The sequence below is a fragment of the Lithobates pipiens genome, unplaced genomic scaffold, assembly GCF_037356315.1.
Source record: "Lithobates pipiens isolate NorthernLeopardFrog02 unplaced genomic scaffold, aLitPip1_a1.2 Scaffold_8, whole genome shotgun sequence".
Lineage (NCBI taxonomy): Eukaryota > Metazoa > Chordata > Amphibia > Anura > Ranidae > Lithobates > Lithobates pipiens.
The window spans coordinates 451,111,628-451,130,719 of NW_027507903.1; the positions used below are offsets into that span (position 1 = coordinate 451,111,628).

At 43.0% G+C, this 19,092-nt stretch overlaps 1 protein-coding gene across 2 annotated transcripts in view; it reads left to right on the forward strand.

Moving 5' to 3' along the window:
• The first annotated feature begins 3,859 nt into the window (after positions 1–3,859).
• SGCD (sarcoglycan delta) overlaps positions 3,860–19,092 on the forward strand; it is a 1,108,439-nt gene continuing 1,093,206 nt past the window's right edge. For both annotated transcript variants that reach the window (XM_077468394.1, XM_077468393.1), the window contains exon 1: positions 3,860–3,984. The gene's annotated coding sequence lies outside the window, so the exon portion shown is untranslated. The remainder of the gene's footprint in view (positions 3,985–19,092) is intronic.

The following is a 19,092-nucleotide window of genomic DNA, read 5'->3' on the forward strand; positions in this document are numbered from 1 at the left end:
CTAGGTATTGGGGATTAGAGTAGATGGGATCAGAGCTTACACAGACTAGGTATTGGGGATCGGAGTTGATAAGAGCAGAATCTACAGACTAGGTTTTGGGGATCAGAGTAGATAGGATAGTCTACAGAATAGGTATTGGGGATTAGAATCTATAGACTGGGGATTGGGAATCACAGTATATTGGATCAAAGTCTGCAGACTAAGTATTGGGGATCCGAGTACATGGGAGAAAAGTGTACAGACCAGGTATTGGAGATCAGGGTAAATGGGAACAAAGTGTAAAGACTATGTATTGGGGATCAGAGTAGATGGGAGCAGGGTCTGCAGACTAGGTATTGGGAATAAGAGTAGATAAAATCAGAGTATACAGACTAGGTAATGGGGATCAGAGTAAATGGGAGCAGAGTATACAGACTGGGTATTGGGTATCAGAGTAGATGGGAGCAGAGTATACAGACTAGGTTTTGGGGATCAGAGTATACAAACTAGTTATTGGGGATCAGAGTAGCTGGAAGCAAGAGTATACAGACTAGATATTGGGGGTAGCTGGAAGCAAGGTATACAGACTAGGTATTTGGGATCAGAGTATACAGACTAGGTATTGGGGATCAGAGTATACAGACTAGGTAATGAGAATCAGAGTAGATGGGAGCAGAGTATACAGACTAGGTTTTGGGGATCAGAGTATACGAACTAGGTATTGGGGATCAGAGTAGCTGGAAGTGGGAGTATACAGACTAGGTATTTGGGATCAGAGTATACAGACTAGGTATTGGGGATCAGAATATACAGACTAGGTAATGGGAATCAGAATAGATGGGAACAGAGTATACAGACTGGGTATTGGTGATCAGAATAGATGGGAGTAGAGCATACAGACTAGGTATTGGGGATCAGAGTAGATGGGTGCAGAGTTTACAGACTAGGTATTGGGGATTAGAGTATACAGTCTAGGTATTGGGGGGTAGCTGGAAGCAGTTTATACAGACGAGGTATGGGGGGGGGGGGTAGCTGGAAGCAGAGTATACAGACTAGTTATCGGGACCAGAGTAAATGGGAGCAGAGTATACCGACTGGGTATTGGGGATCAGAGTAGATGAGATCAGAGTATACAGACTAGGTATTGAGGATCAGAGTAGATGGGATCAAAGTATACAGATGAGTTATTGGGGATCAGAGTATATAGATGAGGTACTGGGGATCAGAATATACACATGAGGTATTGGGGATCAGAGTATACACATGAGGATTTGGTGAGTAGGTGGAAGCAGAGTATACAGACTAGGTATTGGTGATAAGAGTATACAGAGGGTGTATTGGGGGGTAGCTGGAAGCAGAGTATACAGTTTATGTATTGGGGGGTATAAAGAAGCAGAGTGTATAGATTAGATATTTGGGGGTATCTAGAAGCAGAGTATACAGACTCGGTATTTGGGGGGTAGGTGGAAGCCGAGTGTATAGACTAGGTATTGGGGGGTATCTGGAAGCAGAGTAAACAAACTAGCTATTGGGGCGTATCTGGAAGCAGAGTGTACAGTCTAGGTATTGGGGGTATCTGAAAGAAGAGTATACAGACTATGTATTAGGGGGAGGGTATCTGGAATCCGAGTATATAGACTAGGTATTTGGGGGTTACTTGGAAGCAGAGTATACAGACTAGGTATTTGGGGAGTACTGTATGTGGAAGAAGAGTGTATAGAATAGGTATTTGGGGGTTACTTGGAAGCAGAGTATACAGACTAGGTATTGGGGGGTATCTGGAAACAGAGTATACATACTCAGTATTTGGGGGGTATCTGGAAGCAGAGTATACAGTCTAGGCATTGGGGGGTATGGGGAAGCAGAGTATACAGTCTAGGTATTGGGGGTATCTGGAAGCAGAGTATACATACTCTGTATTTGGGGGGTATCTGGAGGCAGAGTATACAGACTAGGTATTGGGGGGTATTTGGAAGCAGAGTATACAGACTAGGTATTGGGGGGTATTTGGAAGCAGAGTATACAGACTAGGTATTGAGGGGTATCTGGAAGCAGAGTGTACAGACTCTGTATTTGGGGGGTATCTGGAAGCAGAGTATACAGTCTAGATATTGGGGGGGTATCTTGAAGCAGAGTATACAGAGTAGGAATTGGGTGGTATCTGGGAGCAGAATATATAGACTAGGTATTGGGGATAAAAGTATACAGTGTAGGTATTGGGGGGGGGGATATTTGTAAGTATTGGGGATCAGAGTATACATTCTAAGTATTGGGAGGTATGTAGAAGCAGAGTGTGCAGACTAGGTATTGGGGGTATGTGGAAGCATAGTATACAGACTAGGTTTTGGGGATCAGAGTATACAGATGAGGTATTGGGGGGTATCTGGAAGCAGAGTACACAGACTAGGTATTGGGGGTATCTGGAAGCAGAGTATGCAGACTAGGCATTGGGGATCAGAGTATACAGAGATGGTATTGGGGGGCAATTGGAAGCAGATTATACAGTCTAGGTATTGGGGATCAGAGGATACAGACGAGATATTGGGGGTATCTGGAAGCAGATAATACAGACTCGGTATTGGAGGGTATGTGGAAGCAGAGTATACAGACTAGGTATTGGGGATCAGAGTATACAGACTAAGTACTGGGGATCAGAGTATACAGACACGGTATTGGGGGGTAGGTGGAAGCAGAGTATACAGACTAGGTATTGGGGATCAGAATATACAGACTAGGTATTGGGGGATATGTGAAAGCAGAGTATACAGACTCGGTATTGAGGATCAGAGTATACAGACTTGGTGTTTGGGATCAGAGTATACAGACTCGGTATTGGGGATCAGAGTATACAGACTCAGTGTTGGGGATCAGAGTATACAGACTCGGTATTGGGGATCAGAGTATACAGACATGGTGTTGGGGATCAGAGTATACAGACTATGTATTGGGGATCAGAGTATGCAGACTATGTATTGGGGATCAGAGTATACAGACTATGTATTGGGGATCAGAGTATACAGACTCGATATTGGGGATCAGGGTATACAGACTCAGTGTTGGGGATCAGAGTATACAGACTCTGTGTTGGGGATCAGAGTATACAGACTCTGTGTTGGGGATCAGAGTATACAGACTCGGGGGGATCAGAGTATACAGACTCGGTATTGGGGATCAGAGTATACAGACTATGTATTGGGGATCAGAGTATACAGACTCTGTGTTGGGGATCACAGTATACAGACTCGGGGGGATCAGAGTATACAGACTCAGTGTTGGGGATCAGAGTATACAGACTCGGTGTTGGGGATCACAGTATACAGACTATGTATTGGGGATCAGAGTATACAGAGTCGGTGTTGGGGATCAGAGTATACAGATTATGTATTGGGGATCAGAGTATGCAGACTATGTATTGGGGATCAGGGTATACAGACTCGATATTGGGGATCAGGGTATACAGACTCAGTATTGGGGATCAGAGTATACATACTCTGTGTTGGAGATCAGAGTATACAGACTCGGTATTGGGCATCAGAGTATACAGACTCGGTATTGGGGATTAGAGTATACAGACTATGTATTGGGGATCAGAGTATACAGACTATGTATTGGGGATCAGAGTATACAGACTCTGTGTTGGGGATCAGAGTATACAGACTCTGTGTTGGGGATCCGAGTATACAGACTCAGGGGGATCAGAGTATACAGACTCGGTATTGGGGATCAGAGTATACAGACTCGGTGTTGGGGGTATGTAGAGCAGTATGAGGCAGTGTGGTGAGAGTGGACGGATGGAGAAGAGAAGGATGGAGAAGAGAGGGAGGGAGGAGTGGAGAAGGGAGGAGGATAGGCGGAGGGGAGGAGAGGAGAGGGAGTGCTGAGTGATCAGAGGCCGTCCTGCTCCCGGGCTACTCATGGACTTTCCCGGAGCCTCCGGCCGCCGCTCTCACTGGATGGAGCTCGGACTGTAGCTGGAGGAGGACCTGTCACCGGCAGCGGACCGAGGTCAGTGCATGCAGCCGGCGATCAGCCGTCCTCGCCGGGGACATCGCTGGGTATACTGTGGGCTACTGGGGGAAGGAATTGGTGTAAGTGCTGCTGGTCCCCACATCTGCCCATCGGAGATGGAAGTCCCAGTAGCAGCGGGTGTGTGTCACTTGTCAGCTGGCACCAGGCTGAACAGCTGCCCAGTGCCCTGTGTAATTAGCAATCTGTGCTGGTGACAGAGGAGCCGTGCCTTTCATCCGGGACCTGACCACTGAAACTGGGGCATGGGCTGTGTTAAGTTGGGCATGCCTGGATCAGAAGGAAAAAGAAAGTGGGGTGCCAGTGCCAGCAGTAGGCATGCCATCCTGCCACTGATCCCTGTCATTTGTATATAAGTGGGGAAGGAGAATGGGAACTGCTAATAACATTGTATACATTTTGTAACAGGTCATCTGACAGTCCACTCTATGATTCTTCATTATGTTTCTATAACATGTTGGATCAGCAGGGATCAATAGGAACTGAGCATGAAATATGGATCTTTCTGCAATATATATGATCACTGTATCAATACTTTGAGTCATATAAAGCTGGAATAGCACTGTGCAGCTGTGCCTAGATCTGCTGGCTTCACATATAGAAATATATGTCTGTGACTTGCAATCAATACCAGAATCTGGACCATCACTTGTAAATCTGAATTATCTGTCATAGTCCATGACATTTTATCCATGCCCATACACCCACAACTGCCCCTTAAACTTGTGGATGGAAATTATGATATAGATATAGTTCTGTACCAATGCCAAGCCTTGATTATCAGCCGTTGCCCTTAGCTTATGACATATGGAGTTTGATGGTATGGAGTAGAGGAATGTAACATGTGGCTTGCTAACGGCGGTGGAGATACTTCTCCCAGCATTCTGCCATTTATAGTTCCACCCTGGCTGGCTCGCCATCAGATAATCATGGTGGTCCAATTTAGAGATTTTGTACGTTACTTTTATCTGCTGATCATTCTTGCCTTCTGCTGCTTAGTTTGAACTACTGGTTGCATGTTACTTACCGTTACTTGAAATGCATTAGCAACCCCTGCTTAAATGTTCCTCGTACATCTGTTACTTGGAATGCGTTGGCACCAGTCAGCAACGTAAGAATGATATATGCTTTTTGGGGACCAATCGGTTGATTGGAAATAGATTTCCTTGCACGTTGCGTGCAGGTTTGCTTTTCCGTTCTTTCACGTTGTTTCCTAATTCTCAAAGATGAGTCTACGCAAATAAACAAATATTTGGTTTTGGGCAGATGCCCAAGTGCTTGATCAACCATTGATTTTTCATGTTTTATGGAGCCTCTGGAGATTAGATCTTTACACATGGTTGCATAATCTTCACGCCTAATATGACCATTTAAAAAAAGGGGGGTCTTACTCTTGGATTCTTCATCTATTTTACATGGGTGGGAATGCAGCGGGTGGAGTAGCAAGGCTGCAAAAGGAGAAATGAAAGCTGAAAACTTTTGATGTTTGAATTTAGTTGGTGATTTACCCATCTGCCTATAACTGAAAGAACAGCTTGCGGTGAAGGAGTGTTTTAACCAGGATCGAATACTTAAAGCCAAGACCAAAGGTGAGGGTGGTCAGACATCTCAAAGTGATCTGGTCACCTTCAAGCTCTGGATGCAGGAGGCCAGGTCATAATAGCTAGGGCTTGGTCAAAATGTTGCTTTAATGTAAATGAAGAGCAATGAGGGGGCATGAGATGAAGGAGCTTTCAATACAGGGCATCTTGGTGGATGAGAAATATTAGATTGGGACAGGATCTCTGCTTCCTACAATAGCTACCAATAGCTACCTACCTTCCCCCAATTAAGTGTCTGTAGCCTGATCAGGATGGAACTAGCCCATTGGCCTACTTTGATCTGAAGTCTGTGGGCTCCCTAATGCTTACTCCATGTTCTACTGCACAGCAATTTAAAGTATTACTTCATTTGGCAGTAAAATGGTGTATGATTTTTTAATACACATAAACAGTATATACCAGTGTATATATCCAAGCTGTAGCCCTGGGGCCGAATGAGGCCCTATGCTTGCCTTTATCCTTCTCTTGAGGCATTTTTCCTGCCTCTGACACCAACAATGGGGCATTTTTCCTGCCACTGACACCAACAATGGGGCACTATTCCTTCCACTGACACCAACAATGGGGCATAATTCCTGCCACTGACACCAACAATGGGGCACTATTTCTTCCACTGACACCAAGGATGAGGCATAATTCCTGCTACTGACACCAACAATGGGGCACTATTTCTTCCACGGACACCAAGGATGAGGCATAATTCCTGCCACTGACACCAACAATGGGGCACTATTTCTTCCACGGACACCAAGGATGAGGCATAATTCCTGCCACTGACACCAACAATGGGGCACTATTTCTTCCACGGACACCAAGGATGAGGCATAATTCCTGCCACTGACACCAACAATGGGGCACTATTTCTTCCACGGACACCAAGGATGAGGCATAATTCCTGCCACTGACACCAACAATGGGGCACTATTTCTTCCACGGACACCAAGGATGAGGCATAATTCCTGCCACTGACACCAACAATGGGGGACTATTCCTTCCACTGACACCAAGGATGAGGAATAATACCTTCCACTTACACCAACAATGGGGCACTATTCCTTCCACTGACACCAAGGATGAGGCATAATTCCTGCCACTGACACCAACAATGGGGCACTATTCCTTCCACTGACACCAAGGATGAAGCATAATTCCTTCCACGGACAACAAAAATGGAGCACTATCCCTCCAAACGACACAAACTGTTTCTCTAGATCTGGCATTGTTTACTCCCACTGGGCACAATCCGGCCCCCCTAAAGTCTGAAGGACAGTAAACTGGCCCTTTCTTTAGAAAGTTTGGAGACCCTTGGTATATACCATTTGGAGATGACATATCACTTATTTTTCCACTTATCAACTTAGTAATTGTCTTGACTGTATACCAGGGAAATTATCTAGTTTGCACTTTCATCAGAAATGATAATGACAATATAGTAGGACTGTTGAGAAAGTTGAGAACCAGTACCAATCAGATTTCAGCAGTTTGGAGACGTCCAAAGAAAAGGTTTTTGATTGGTTCTCATGGTATTCTGCATTTTTTGGTTTATTCTGTGATAATATACAGTAGCCCATAGCAAGTTCACCGTAGTTTGTTTAAAGAAAATGGTTTGCGATCAGCTGGGCCACTTCAATTCACAAACTGCTCGTTACCTTAACAAGTAATCTTCTATGATTTGATAAGTAGAGCCCATAATGTATTCCTAGGATGCACCTGGGGGTCATAAAGATGTCTGATCTAAAAGAAAAGAGAGGCGATAGATAGATAGATAGATAGATAGATAGATAGATAGATAGATAGATAGATAGATAGATAGATAGATAGATAGATAGATAGATAGATCTTCAATAATATTGATCAATTTGTCTCCTAAAATAAAATTGACATTGCTGACATTCTAAACTACTGACCGACCGACTGACTGAAAATCTGTGAAAATGTGTTATTAGTCTGTGACTAAATTGTCCATACATTTTTTTATTCAATTTCCATCAACTATGTAGTGCGAGGTCTTGCCTGACTGCATAAAAATTGAAAGTGTTTAGATGTGACCTCATGTTATATGATTTTGTTAGATCTAAAAGAAAATTGTACAAGAAAATTGTATAATGTATGGCCAGCCATAAGTTGGCCATACGCAGCCCACATCTCAAGCTGTGGGTGGCCTTGCCAGCACCAACCTGCTCAAAACTGATAGAGCCGGGTGGAAAATTGTTGGCCAAACAGCGACTGCAATTAGATGTAGTCACTGTTCAAGTAATCAGGCAGCTGTGGGCACTGTAGATGTCTGAATACAATACCTGGCAGGGGCAATTCCTCCATTCAAGCAGTTTAGGGTGGATGGAGGAAAGTATTTGATTTCTGTTTAGAATCTATGTATGGCTAGCTTTAGAATGTGTTGGAAGCCAGAGGTTCCATAGGAAAACCAAGCGGTAAGCATATTTAGAAGGATAGATAGATAGATAGATATAGAGATAGATAGATAGATAGATAGATAGATAGATAGATAGATAGATAGATAGATAGATAGATAGATAGATAGGTATAATGATAATTAGAATAAGATAGGTAGATAGTCAATAGTAGACAGACAGACAGACAGACATACAGATAGATAGGCATATAGATAGAATGGAATAGATAGCTATACAAATAGAAAGATAGGAAGACAAAACAATCAATTAAGATAGATAGATAGATAGATAGATAGATAGAAGTATTTCTGTCTATCCATTATCTATCTATCTATCTATCTATCTATCTATCTATCTATCTATCTATCTATCTTATTCTAATTATCATTCTATCTCTATCCATCTATCTATCTATCTATCTATCTATCTATCTATCTATCTATCTATCTATCTATCTTCTTCTATTTATCATTCTATCTATCTAGATAGATAGATAGATAGATAAATAATGGATATACATACATACTTCTATCTATCTATCTATCTATCTATCTATCTATCTATCTATCTATCTATCTATCTATCTATCTTAATTGATTGTTCTGTCTGTCTATCTTTCTATTTGTATAGCTATCTATAGTTATCTATTCCATTCTATCTATCTGCCTATCTATCTGTATGTCTGTCTGTCTGTCTACTATCTACCTATCTTATTAGTATTTTGAGCAGACAGACATACAGATAGATAGGCATATAGATAGAATGGAATAGATAGCTATACAAATAGAAAGATAGGAAGACAAAACAATCAATTAAGATAGATAGATAGATAGATAGATAGATAGAAGTATTTCTGTCTATCCATTATCTATCTATCTATCTATCTATCTATCTATCTATCTATCTATCTATCTATCTATCTATCTATCTATCTATCTATCTATCTATCTTATTCTAATTATCATTCTATCTCTATCCATCTATCTATCTATCTATCTATCTATCTATCTTCTTCTATTTATCATTCTATCTATCTAGATAGATAGATAGATAGATAAATAATGGATATACATACATACTTCTATCTATCTATCTATCTATCTATCTATCTATCTATCTATCTATCTATCTTAATTGATTGTTCTGTCTGTCTATCTTTCTATTTGTATAGCTATCTATAGTTATCTATTCCATTCTATCTATCTGCCTATCTATCTGTATGTCTGTCTGTCTGTCTACTATCTACCTATCTTATTAGTATTTTGAGCAGACAGACATACAGATAGATAGGCAGATAGATATAAAGGAATAGGTAGTTATAAAAATAGATAGATAGATAGATAGATAGCATGATAAATAAAATACGATAGATAGATACAATATTATAGATAGCTAGCTAACTAGATAGATAGATAGATAGATAGATAGATAGATAGATGGATAGAATTATAATTAGAATACGATAGGTAGATAAATAGTAGAGAGACATACAGATATATAGGCAGATAGAATTGAATAGATAGCTATACAAATAGAGAGATAGATTAAGATAGATAAATAGCTAGATAGATAGAGAGATCGATCGATCGATCGATAGATCAATAGATTGTCCATGTGCCCTCTTAACCCAACAATGCTGCATTTGAAATGCGTTTACACGGCGCAATGCACCTCAACACATGCCACCTTCCCACAGCACATCACAATGCCCTGCTATGCATAGAGTTGAATTAAGTGTCATTTTGTGACACTTCGATATCGATAAAGTGAAGAAAAAGAGGAAAAGGAAACTACAAATTGTTATAACAACGCATTGCACATCTTTACACATGCATACCAACCTGCATGCTAAAACGTGTGCGAATGAGCATTTTATAATATATAGTACTTACAAACACCAATATGCTAAAATGTCTTTAAAGTGCTTCTAAATGCCCCAGTTTTTTTCACTTCCATGCATTCAATGTGTAGCAGCCCCCCCTAATACTTACCTGAGCTCACTCTCAATCCAGTGATGTACACGAGAGCCTCGGCTCTCCGGGGACTCTCCCTCCTCATTGGCTCCCATTGCTATCATTCACAGCCAGTTATCCAACGAGGAGGGGGCATGGCCAGGCTACAGCTCTTTGTGTGAATGGAAACACGTGAGCCTGCTTGGGTACCCCCATTGCGAGCTGCTTTCTCTATGGGCACTTTGCAGGAGGAAAGCGCAAAGAGCGCCAGCAGAGGGTCGGGGCTGCTCTGTGTAGAGTTTAAAAATAAAAGAAAACCTTTAATATCACTTTAACTTTTACAACATGCAAATCCACCAACTAGCCGTATTATTAGATCATGTTCGCCTGTGTGTGTAATTGCACGTGTGCGCCTAAGCGAGTCGTGCCCACGGACTCTCTCCTATCAGCGACAGACGCTCTGCTTGTCGTGCTAATCGTAAATCGCACGTTGAAAGCTGCCTGTATTCCGGAGGCTGCGAGACATGTGGAATCATTGCTTACAAGAGAGATTTCCAATCTGTGTCTGGAAGGCGAGTGATTTGCGGAGAATTAGTAATTGGCTGTTCAGGGAGAGCAGTATAAACAGACAGTTGCACTCTTTAAGTAAACAGCGCCGTTAGTCGCCCCCCCTTTTCCCTCACAATGTATACATATTTTATTTTCAATGCAGCGAACAAGGTGTGAGACCAGCCAAAGTTTGAAAGCATCCTCCTGTGACTCCGGCGGATAATTTATACAGCACTTTTGTTATTTGTGACTGACAGGAAGCAGTAGTGCATTAGAGACATATTCATAGCTTGTCATAAAAAGAACAACAGCAGTAAAATTCGTACTAAAATATTGTTTTTTTTTTGATCAAGAAGGAGCTAGAAGCAATTTATTCTCTGCCTAGGCTGCACTAGAATTTCCACTCTGCTAAATGGAAAATGCTCAGGATAATCTTTTTTTTTTTCAATTTCTTAGTATATATTGGAATAAGCTTTTAACTGAGCTGTGCTCAATTTAAAGAGGGGGTTCCGGTTGTAGATGACGGAACTCCCAGCCAAAAAACGATTTTCCCATAATAATAGCCAATTCCCTGTTTTTTTTTTTTTTTCATGTGCGATGGGCCCTTGGTTCTGTCAGTGCAGTATAGCTGGCTGGACTTTCCAGTTCTATTTACAGCAGTGGTAGTCAATTTATGAGGTATGGGGGGAGGGCCTCTACTGCAGCCTCTGACGTGACCAAAGAGCCACACATAATGTATATAAGATGTTACAGAAGACAGTACAACAAGTGATCAGAGACTTGTTGTGCGTCAGAACTCTGTGCAGGCTAGTCAAGTTTCTCCACCCGAAACACGCTCATCCATGTCTTTATGGACCTTATTTTGTGCACTGGGGTGCAGTCATGTTGGAACAGGAAAGGGGCATCCACAAACTGTTCCCAAAAAGTTGGGAGTATGAAATTGTCCAAAATGTCTTGGTATGCTGACGCCTTAAAAGTTCCCTTCACTGGAACTAAGGGACCAAGCCCAGCCCCCGAAAAACAGCCTCACACCATAATCCACCCCCCACCAAATGATTTGGACCAATTCACAAAGCAAGGTCCATAAAGTCAGGGATGAGCGAGCTTGGGGTGGAGGAACTTGACTGTCCTGACCTCAACCTGATAGAACACCATGAATTAGAGTGGAGACTGCGATCCAGGCCTTCATGTCCACATCAGTGCCTGACCTCACAAATGCGCTTCTAGAAGAATGGTCAAACATTCAAGCCTTCTCAGAAGAGTTGAAGCCGTTATAGCTGCAAAGGGTGGGCCAACTCAATATTGAACCCTACGGACTAAGACTGGGATGTCAAAGTTCATGTGCTTGTAAAGGCAGGCATCCCAATACTTTTGGTAATATAGTGTATATGCGCCCATCCTTGCTTTCTTTCTGCCAGGGATATTTGATGCTCATACAAGTGCCCTTACATAGTTACATAGTTAGTAAGGTTGAATAAAGACACCAGTCCATCCAGTTCAACCTGAGTGAGTGTCTACAATTTTCACTATCCCTGTACATTGCACATGTACAGGGATGTGTGTGGTTGGAGATTGAAGACATACTGCAGGAGACTGTCAGAGAATAGGATCATGTTGCAGAAGACTTTTCAAGATCAATGTCATTGAAGGCATAAATCATAATTTCACTCCTGATTGCCATTATTGGGGCAAAAATCCTAAAGCATCCTACAGAGGCATCTGGGCCTGTAAGTTTCGGCATTAGAGATCTATAGATTTCACATCCCCATAACCTGCATTAGTGAGACCTCTTGGAACCCGAATATGAACAAATAGAGAAGGCAACAGGCAAGATAAGGTAAGGTGAACCCACCTGAGTAAGCCCACCAAGAAGTTGTCACTGTACTGGGCCAATAGTAAGCAGCCAAGGGATTCCTGTATATGTATACACACCACATGTGGCAGCGTGGTGTGGAATGCCCTGGATGCAGATGATTAGCCCAGTACAGTGATAGCATCCTGGTGGGATCGATCAGGAGCATTCGGACTAGGATGTGAACCTGCCAGCGGCCTCTTCTGTTTACATTCAGGTCCCATGATGTCTCTCTGATGCAGGGTATAGGAACGTGAAAGAATGGATATGTTCCATGGGGGAGATTTTCTCTCACTTCCTGTACTATACACACACCAGGAAGTGAGAAGATATCTGTTCACTGTGAGGAAAGTCCCTTCTTCACACCTAAGGCCGGTAATAGGTAGACCACATTTCTTTCCTGGAACCCAGAAATTGCCTTGATTTCCCCATCAACACAGATAGTTTGACAGGAGAGCACAGAGATTATTGCTAGTGATTATAACAGCCACTAACGATAACTGCATGTAAAATCCAAGAGGCTGGTTGAACCCAAGTTGATCGATTGATCAATTTGGGTACATTCACCCAGCCCATACATGGTTCAGGGTATTGTAGATACTGTATGTCCCATAGAGGAGTTTTTCCTTCACTTCCTGTACTGTGCACACACCAGAAAGTACTATACCAGTTGCTAGTAACTTGAAAAAAAGGATGCACTTATTCTAAAGGAGACATATAGCATATAAAACAATCATAACAATATATTGTGCATAAATGCATAAAAAAAAAAAAAAAAAAAAACGTATAAATATGTATACCTCCAAGAAAACATCAAAAATTTGATAAAAAAATCCAAGGTGAGTCCAGTTTGAAAATACAAGTGCTGAGTCCACCACTGTTGCTGATAAGTATATCAGAAACGTTCATGTAGTGATAAATCAGTAAACTAACACCGCTACCTGTAGGTGAAATAACCGCTCACCTTACGAACTGACCAAAGAGGTGAAAATGCGCTTTTAAAAAAGACAATGGGATCTTCAACTGCTGATCACTTCCATCAAAACCACTTTGCCTCCCTGGATCCACACCTCACTTCCACGATCTCTCTACAGGGTTTTAAACTAGATCCTTGCCTCCCATTGCAGGTATCACTTCCTCTGAGCCCCGGGGTGAACACAGCTCCACCCCCTGAATGTCACCGATCCGCCGTCACTGAAGCAACACACAAGTATCTTATACGTAGATTATAACAGTCGCTAGCTAAAACCGCATGAAAAATCAAGCAGGCTAGTGGTACCCAAGTTGATCGATCGATCAACTTGAGTACATTCAGCCTGCCCATACATGGTTCGAATCTCTGCCGGTTCAGCAGAATTTGAACCGTGTTATAACCGGCTTAAGACTATTGCATTTAGGTTTTTTTAAACCCAGTAGAAATTATTGGGAGGTATGCACAAACTTTATGCTTCCCAGATCTCTTGCGTTTTAATGTACTTGCCTTTACATGCATCTTACACATACATGAATCTAATCCGGCCCCAAATGCTCAGAATTCTCTCTAAATGGAATACACCACAATGTGAATATTAAAAATGTAAAAATGAATATATGCATTCAGAAATGTCCTAAAAAAGCATATATTAGCAGGTTTGCCATTGTGAATGTGGCCCCGTTGGAAAAATTGGCCCTCGTGTTACTGTTCTGGTGACAACTCAAAATGTAAAATTTTTCTTCAATTTCTGTCCCAGTGACAGTGGTCATCATGACAGACTGAGAAAGTAAATCTCCTTAGAGGGGACATAGCAATAAAAACTTAGCAGAGGATCCAACCCTTCCATCCACTATCCAAAAATGGTGTTGGATTTCCATTCCAGCTGATTATGGGCTCACCACTGATATGGAGAATGGTATGTGCGGTAAGTGTGCTGGCTGACTAAGAAGAGGCTGTATGGTGCTGGGGAAGGGTGCACCATGAAGGGTTTATGGGTATAAGTGTGCACCGGTGATGGGGACACCCTAAGGCCCCATTCACACCTGAGCGTTTTGTCGCTTGAAGCCTCAAGCAACAAAACGCTTAAAGGGGAAAAAAATCAATTATTCTCTATGGAGATGGTTCACATCTCCACTTCAAAATGCCTGAAGCCAGAAGCTCCAAAACGTCTGAAGCCAGAAGCTCCAAAACGCCTGAAGCCAGAAGCACTAAAACGCCTGAAGCCAGAAGCTCCAAAACGCCTGAAGCTAGAAACTCCAAAACTCCTGAAGCCAGAAGCTCCAAAACGCCTGAAGCCAGAAGCTCCAAAACGCCTGAAGCCAGAAGCTCCAAAACGCCTGAAGCCAGAAGCTCCAAAATGCCTGAAGCCAGAAGCACTAAAACGCCTGAAGCCAGAAGCTCCAAAACGCCTGAAGCTAGAAACTCCAAAACTCCTGAAGCCAGAAGCTCCAAAACGCCTGAAGCCAGAAGCTCCAAAACGCCTGAAGCCAGAAGCTCCAAAACGCCTGAAGCCAGAAGCTCCAAAATGCCTGAAGCCAGAAGCACTAAAACGCCTGAAGCCAGAAGCTCCAAAACGCCTGAAGCTAGAAACTCCAAAACTCCTGAAGCCAGAAGCTCCAAAACGCCTGAAGCCAGAAGCTCCAAAACGCCTGAAGCCAGAAGCTCCAAAACGCCTGAAGCCAGAAGCTCCAAAATGCCTGAAACCAGCAGCTCCAAAATGCCTGAAACCAGCAGCTCCAAAACACCTGAGCGTTTTGTCGCTTGAAGCCTCAAGCAACAAAACGCTTAAAGGGGAAAAAATCTATTATTCTCTATGGAGATGGTTCACATCTCCACTTCAAAATGCCTTAAGCCAGAAGCTCCAAAACGCCTGAAGCCAGAAGCACTAAAACGCCTGAAGCCAGAAGCTCCAAAACGCCTGAAGCTAGAAACTCCAAAACGCCTGAAGCCAGAAGCTCCAAAACGCCTGAAGCCAGAAGCTTCAAAACGCCTGAAGCCAGAAGCTTCAAAACGCCTGAAGCCAGAAGCTCCAAAACGCCTGAAGCCAGAAGCTCCAAAACGCCTGAAGCTCAAACAAGTTCTGGAACTTTCGTTAGGCAGGTTTGGACGTTTTTCAGTTTTTTTACATTGGTGACCTTTCGATCTGTACAAAATTGCGGAAAAAAACCACACCAAAACCGCGGCAAAAACGCTCAGGCGTGATAGGGCCCAAGGGCCCATTAAGATAGGTGGGAATCTGCTAATCTTGCTGGCAGAGAATCTCCCTCCATGGGCACTCTGTGTACAAGCAGCCCTGGCCAGCAGCATTGTCTGTCCGATTTGTGCTCTGTACTGATCAATGGCTGGCGCCTCGGCTGCTCACATGTCTCAACATATGATTAGGGGCCCTGATCGGCCCTGGAGGCAGACTCTTTGCATCCAGGAATGGCTGTTCTGGCTGCACACAAACTGGATGCAGGTCATCCGCCAGTTTGCATGTGGCCATAGCACAGAATGTTACTGCGCCCAGTTGCGGAGTTTAGCTGCATCTGATTCAGTCCAGCCACCTTTAGGAGAGTGAACCATATAATGAACAAACACTTTATCTCCCTTGTCTTATTAGTATACCTCAATATTGTAATATACAGCCCCCCAATTCCTGCTAACAAAGAAATAATGTGTCAGTACCCGCCTGCTGGTGAATTCTGGTATTGCAGTGCACCTTCAAAACTAGGCAGATATATGATTAATATGATTATGAACTCATTCAAATATCATTCAATGCAATTTCAGGGCTCGTTTAGATGCGCAAAGAAATCCGAGTAGACATTAAAACACCTAATGCGCTAAGACGTGTTAAAGGCACATTTTTTGACACACTTATTTGGCATTAAAAAAAAAAAAAACACTTTCAGATGTCTCCGGCTGTATTGGTTTTCCATTGTATGGATTTTTTTATTTTCATCTCGACTAATAATGCATCTAAACACTTCTCAAACGGGGCTGTAAATGCCATAGGGGCATTTGCAGCGCATTTATATTGACAACAGTGGAAGCATTTTGGGAGCTGTAAAGCCTGGCAAATGGGCTGGGTGCTGCAATGCGTACTATTTTTGCAGGCGTTCGTGGAGCTTCAAATATGCTCATGAAACGCCTGCTTTTGAAGCTAGTGTAAACTTAGCCTTACACATCTGTCTTGATATTCGTCTCCTGTAATCCCTAGCAGAGCAGCAATCAGTCTGGGAGGGAAAGTGGCAGCATGGCCGCTGATAAGGCAGAACAGCCAGCCCTCCTGTACTGGGCCCAGGCCCCATCAGTTCAAAAGGGGGGCCCAGGCACCTGCTGAGCAGGAGGTCCAGCTGTACTGCCTTATTGCAGACACCGATCCACTTCTGTCTCACACTGCAGTACTGCCAGCTTATCCTCTTCTTTCTCAGTCCTGCACTGCAACAGAATTGGTTCTAGCACATGCGCCCTTTACATCTGCTCTCCAGCCCCCCCCCCCCCCATGTGCCCCTTCCCCCAGCAGTGCTGGCGGCTTCCCTCTTCTCCTGCCAGCAGCTGCTACGGGCACACGGTAATGTTGTTTAATGGCCACTTCCATTCCTGAATGAACACAGTGAGCGATCAATACTAATTACTCCTGTGTCTATTCATCACAGAAGCATAGTAAACTGTGTTTACTATGATTCAGTTGAATGAATTCGTGAATGAGCGGGAAGCCTCAGAGTGTTTCCTATTCATTCATCTGTGCAGCTGAGGCTGTAGAGAAAGGGACTGATAAACCTATGTCCTCAGTCACTTTCAGCCCGGGGGGCCCTTTCACATAGGCTGTATGGGGCCCCGCGATTTCTAATTTTCTAACAGCAGCCCCGAGTGGCAGCAATCTGTACCAAACAGGCAGAACTGTGAGTCTACTTTCCTGAACATGCTTACATAGAGGGACATACCTCCCAACATTTTGAGATGGTAATGAGGGAGATCTACTAGCAAATGTATGTAGGCATAGGGCACGCCCCTGTCATACCCCCTTAAAGGAGAATTAACCCAAAAAAAGGTTAATTAAATCCAAAAGTTTTTTGTTTTTTTTACCACTACTATTCCTTTATATTGGCTTTTAAAATTTACAAATGCAACGATTTAGAAATTGGATGAAAGGTTTAGTACTGGGAAACACTTTTTGAAAGATAAACAGTGAATTTTATATACAACTATATAGATCAGACCAAAATGAGGGACAAATGAGGAGGAAAGAGGGACATTGCTCCAAATCAGGGACAGTCCCTTGAAATCTAGGGACAGTTGTGAGCTATGGAGGGAGAGCATTCCTTGTCAGCTGTTGATAAATGCTCCTTAACCACTTCCCACCCGGCCAATGCATATATACGGCCGGGTGGGAGCCGTCTACTCCTGATAGGACGTTCAGGAACGTCATTCAGGAGTAGCGGGATCGCACGCGCGCGCAGCGGCGCGATCCCGATGTGCTCGTGTCACCCGGACACGGCACATCTCAGATCGGCAGGAGGGCTCTGTGATTGGCCCTCCTGATCACATGACGGCCGTGTCCAATCACGGCCGTCATGTGATGTAAACAAACAGCCGGTTGCTAGGCAATCGGCTCTCCTCTCCTCACACGGAAGTCACCGCTGAGGAGAGGAGAGCAGAACGCTGCAGCCGGCTGATGATCAGTGAGTATGGGCTGCTTTTTACAACTTTTTACTCACTGATCATCAGTGTAGTGTAAACACACAACACACCACACAGTACAAACACAGTCCCCACATATGTCCCCAAAACACACATGTCCCCAAAACATACATGTCCCCAAATAATAAAAACACATGTCCCTAATAATAAAAACATGTCCCCCACATATGTCCCACTAAAATCACATGTCCCAATGATTATCTGCACACATATGTACGTGATCACCTGCACACATATGTACATGATCATTTGCGTACATATGTCCGTGATCACACAAACCAATTATTATACACTTAACGGAATTTTTTTTACCAAAAACATGTAGCAGAATACATTTTGGCTTAAATCTATGACAAAATTTGATTTTATTGGATTTCTTTGCAAATAGAAAAAAGAAAATATTGTTTTTTTTCCAAATTTCCTCTTTTTTTGCGCTTATATCGCAAAAAAAAAAAAACGGAGTCGTGAATAAATACCACCAAAATAAAGCTCTATTTGTGCGAACAAAATGATAACAATTTCATTTGGGTACAGTGTAGCATGACCGCGCAATTGTCACTGAAAGCGCTAGAGCGCTGAAAGCTGAAAATTGGGCTGGGAAGGAAGGGGGTGAAAGTGCCCTGTATTGTAGTGGTTAATATCCATAGAGAAAAGTGGCTCACCAGGTTATGCTTTCTGGCAGGGGTGTTGTGATCAAAATAGAATTAAAAATATTTCGGCTGGAATTTTGCTTTAAAGGAAACCTGTTCTACAAGAAGTAGAGATGCTGTCTATGCTGACCTCCTTCAGAAAATGCCACTAGTCTGGCTGTCTCTGACTTCATTGCTCTCTGATCCAAAAATGGGTAAGAAGCACGTAGATCGAGAAAGCGAGTGAAGGAGCGAAGTCAGAACGCCTAATGAGCATTCTTGTCCCAAAACAGTGATTCAGAAAGAACCAAAGCAATTGGATCAGCATGACAGCCAGGAAACTAACCAGGGGGTCATTTCAGAGCAAGGTGTAGTGGGAAGATATCAGTTTGTGTGCAAATGAGCGCTTAGCCTGACAATGGTCAATTTGCGCA